Here is a 5,326-nt window from a genome sequence, read left to right on the forward strand (position 1 = left end):
CCAGTTCTACGTCAGCTCTGACACTTCTGGCTACCCACTTTAATGGCTCCTGACCAGAAGACTAGTGTTCTTTTTCTATCCCAGTCTTAGTAGTCTCTGGGGCAAACTCTCAGGCATCCAGGTATGCCATGAATTAGACCTCTCTTTGATCCTCTTGGTGGAGGACTGGCTGTGTTTCTGACAAGCAACCCTCCAGGTCTTAGATTTAGGCAGACAGGGATGTTGTAAGTGAACCCACAGAACAGGAGAAGGTCACAGAGGCTTGCAAAGATTCTACAGGAAAGAAAATCCAAGTCAAGAAAGGTGGGGAAGCAGCTAGGATCCGGGAAAAGCGTGGTCCAGAAAAGCTTCATTTCCATCAGGATTACTGGTTCCTGCAGCAGAGGCTGGCTCTTGGTTTCTTGCTCAGGGTTCCTGATGGAGCTGAGAAACCCTCTACTCCAGCTGCTGCTTCAAGTGCTGGCTGCTAAGGTTCACAGCTGGACTCTCTCTGGAAAACTGCTCTGAGTATCTGTATCTGAAGGTTTCTGCATTTCCCTTAAGAGGCTCATAGTCAATGACTGACTTGTAAGGAAAAGAGTACCGACCATTCCCCTATTTGGAGGAAGTAATGCTAAAACTCCCATCCCACAGTTTGCAATGGAAGCTCACTCCCAGGGGAGGCTCTGTGCTCCCTTGGCTCCTCCATGTCCCCAACTCCAGAAAACACTCCCTTAGTAAATCTTAGGTCCCTCTTTCTCCAGATTTTCCTTTAGGGAAAGGGCCCAGGACACTCTTTCAGAGTTACTATGTTTCCTTCTGCTAAATAGGTATGCTCAAGGTCTTTTTTCCTCCATCATAAATCTCATTGCTGTTCCTCACACTGGCCATCTAGTTCCTGCCCTTCTATCCTTCAGATGTGGCCTGTTCTTGATCAGGTGGGAGAGTAATGGAAGCTAGAACTGAACCTCAGAAGGGTGAGGGCAGTGCAGTGGGAAACTGCAGTGTGCAGACTGCTTTTCTGACCATGCTGAGGAGTGCTCCACAGAAATGGTGCTTATGACTGCAAGGAGCGCTTCTTTTGCCATTTCCCCAGTGTGTTCCTGGGGAGCTAATGACTTCTGTATACCCAGAGATTGCAGGGGCCCAGATTCTGTGGCCTCCTCAGAGTTGTGCTACCTGGAACATCCCCTTTTCTAGCCCTGTGACAGCCCACTGCTGGTGTGAAGAAACAGTGATACCCTTAGCCCCAAGCTCAGTGGGGACACTTGCTCAGAGCAAATAGCTACAAGCTCTGGAAACACATCTCAGTGCCCTGTGCATCCAATTAAGGCAGGTAGTGTCCAGTTCCACATCCCCAGGAATGCTAATGCCCCTGACAAGGACACAGCAAGAGTCTAGATGGTCACTAGATGGCTTCACTGCACCGAAGCCAAGTAAGAGCTCATGTACACTTATTGTTTCCATAGAATTAACTTAAAATTTTCACAAAACTCTGTATTATTCTAATTATAAGATCTTGGAAGTAGCCAGACATATGTGTTTTCATTGATTTTTAAGAGTGGCTTTCAGAATTATGGACCTTACAGGTTATCTAGTTCAGCATCTCCTGCATATCCTGTTAAAAAAAGAATTCCTGTGAAATTGCCTACCTCCTCTGAATCATTTAGTGACACAGACCTTGTTTCTGTGACAGTGTCATCTTTGTACATCTCTTTAGCTGATGTATATGCCAAGTCTATTTTTTAAAAATAGATATCACTTTTTATTTTCAAAATATGCCTCTTTCCTTCTGTGCCTTTTTGCACACTTTTCTGTTGTGGTCACAGGTGATAGGTAGAAAACAATAAAGCGATTAAGAGTTCTAGAGGTAGGAGTTGAATTCTGATGACCAATGCATAGCCCAAGGCCTATTGCATTGACTGGGAAAGGAGGGGAACCTCTCCTGGCACAGACTTTACGCTGTCAACTGAGGACTATGAGGCACAGGGTAAGTTGATATCACATCTGACAAAGAACCTACATATCAGAGAGCAAACTGGGGCATAGAATAGAGGTCAGGGTCAAGCCTCCTGATCTTTACCTGGTCATAAGCCACCCCATCATTCCTGTCTGAGTGATGAGCTACCATGCCCTCCAGCAGCAGATTACCCAGTACCAGCCATGTCCAGGACACGGCCTCATGCACTCCCTCTGCTGCTCTTCGTTCTTTGCTCTCCAGTGTCATGGATGACACTTAGAGCAGGAAGTCTGCCGCGTGTTCTTAATTGCAGGCAATTACCATATACAGAATAAGCACTGCATAGGTCTAGTCTACTGAGGAAGAGCCAATGCATTCAGTGCATGCTTTCAGGTAGGCTTACATAACATCACTGCCAGATTCAATTTCACCAAAAGGGAAAGACAAGTGTATTTCAAGCAAAATGAGTTGACTATTAGGACTAGATGGGAGGGAGAATGCCTTTCTATCCAGTGCATTCGTACACATTGGCAGTTAATTCACTAAGGTACAGTTGAGGCCTATGTAAATAATTAAACTTAACTGAACTACAGACCCACTACTGTGTTTTATTTGGAAGAGAGAAGTGAAAAGTTGCTAGTCTAATTTATATATGTAAATCTCACCTGTAATGCAGTCTTTGTTCATAATTTTTTATGTACATTCTGAAGCCAGTCTGTTATTTTCTAAGCATTTGTGATTTATTTATATCATTCAGGTATGTTGTTTTCTCCTCAAATTACATAGCCAGATGAAGATGAAAGAGTCCACATCAAAACCATAGCACAAAAGCACTCTATCTCACAGGATGTACTATAATGTATACAATACTATATATACAGCATTTAACATATTGTCCCTTTAAGGGAATGATAACAACCAAACCAAAAAAAAAAATGCCCAATGTCTTCTTAAACTGATAAGTAGATAGATAAGACTCTAAAGGATGAGCTTGGGTTTATATGTGTCAAATTCAAATAAGTTAGGTAATTGTCACTGAGATACAAACAAAGCTTATTTTTTTTGTATTTATCTTGTGTTCATTTGATGATTATAGGAGCAAATTACAACCCAGGAAACTGTACCATAATTTAAATCTGGGATCATAATTTGGGTAGCCAGTCCAAACTGAGTACGGTTTCACACTCTGTACTTAAATAAAAAAGAAAAGGAAAGTTCAGCCCCTTACTAGCCTTTCCTGAGGTTAATTTCAACATAAATTAATATTTCAGTGTTCTACACTCACAAGTTTGGGGAACTATCATTACATCTTTAATGTAGAAATTACAAAATCTAACTGCCATTACATAGTAACAGGAGTTACATCATAGAGGATCCTTAGTTAAAATCATACTGGATAACATAGTGTCTGTTAACCTTCCAAATACAGACATTCAGATTGTTTGATTCTAATGATCTCATGTGTTATGTCAATGCCATTTGTAAAGCTCTTTCATGTTGGTTAATTGATGACCATCTCCCCAAACCACAATAACTAGCTTCCCACAGTCTAAAGTAACTTGTTTTCCTAGATCCTTGCTGACTCCTGGTGATGGCTGGCCATGAAAGATGTTTATGCATTTCCCAATACTCTTTATTTACTTTTTAATGCTCTCTGGTTACTCACAGCAACAGCCAATCTTGGGCAAACAATGGCACATTTTTAATCTCTGTCTCCCAGCCTTTCTTCCTATTCTATCTATGTAACTATTCCTAGTCTAAAAGCAGAGAGCTCGCTGTATTCCAGAGACAGAGATCTCCCTTCTGCAGGTTTTCTGGAATTAAATTAAACTTGTCTGTCTTTGAAGTTGTTCCTTTGTCTGTCTTTCCTTTTACCACATGGCAATTTACACCTGGTTACTCTTCACTTTTTAAATGTGAAATTCTTTGTCAACTGATCAAGATTTTAGAATTTCAGTTGTGGCTTTAAAATGTTTGTAACTACAGTTTTTTTCTTACCCCATCATGATATGCAGGGAGTGTAAACCAATAAAGCATAGCAGTTAGCTATACAAGAAGATAAACGCAGCAATAATTCACTCGATCCAATGGGCAAAACCAAAAGAACTTCCTCTCAAGTAGAACAATTTCAGACCTACAAAATAGATGACAATACAACAAAACAAAACAAAACAAAAAACATACCAGTACTTAGAATTCAGAATGTCAACAAAACAGCTGTGACTTTTCTTTGCAACTGCAGAGAAGTATTGGGAACATCAACAGAACAACATTTCTTTTCTCTTAGCTGTACTGTGGACAACGGAAGATGAAAAACATCATCCTTTCATTGAGCACATGTCTTCTTCCACCCTGGACACTCTGGAGAAAATTCTTGCGCGTTGACTGAAGCATCTGGGTGCTGCTTCTGGTGCCCCTTTGGACAAGTGTTCACGGACAGTCATGTGACACTTTGCCTCTTGGCTTCTTAGGATCTCCTTTGCCCATGACTAGTTCTTTTTTGTTTTCAAGTGAGGAACAGAGTTACCTGGCACTCATCCTGTTCTAACTTGCCCTGGCACTATTCAGTCTTTTTTTCCCCTGCCTTTTGTTTTGGTGTGTGTGTGTGTGTGTGTGTGTGTGTGTGTGTGTGTTACCTACTGCCCCTTTCCAGGGCTTTCTGTCCATCTCAAAAGAATATCCTCTATTTCCATATCCTGAATCCATCACATTGTCAATAGAACAAGCTGATCCTGGGAAGTCAAACTGCCCAGGTTAAAAGATTAGGACCATCTCAGGACCCAGTCTTGAGATGACAGCTTAGACCAGTTTGAAGCTGGCATTGCAAATTTACCCCTGCCCTTGACCTTGCCAATCTCCACAGCAGGCACCCACCTGATTCCCCTAAGGTTGGCCTATGATGAGGTCAAGAAAGCCTTCAATAATGGTACTAAATCTAAACTTAGGTAAACTAGACTTGATCCTGGTTCAACGACTATTCTTACAGGAAGGATGGCATGGAGATGAAAATGGAAGATCCTTTATTTTCCACACTACTCGGTGAGTTCCAGATCAGTGTGAAATCTTGTCTCAAAAAAGGTGGATGACACCTGAATCGTGACACCCAAGGTCGACCTCTGGCCTCCATACGATAGATATGCACATGCACAGGTGTATCTGCATGTACATATATAGACAGACAGACAGACACACACACACACACAAACACAAACACTCACAGTACTTGGCTTGGGTGTATGTCAACCAAAGGTCCATGTGTTAGATGCTTGGTTCTCATGGCAGCACAGTTGTGGACCCTCAGGAAGTGGAGCCTAATAGGAGGTCTTTAGTAACTGAAGACAGTTCTGAAGAGGATTTTGGGTCTGTTGCCCTTTGCCTTTCTCTCCT

This window comes from Mus musculus, chromosome 9 (genome assembly GCF_000001635.26).
Source record: "Mus musculus strain C57BL/6J chromosome 9, GRCm38.p6 C57BL/6J".
NCBI lineage: Eukaryota > Metazoa > Chordata > Mammalia > Rodentia > Muridae > Mus > Mus musculus.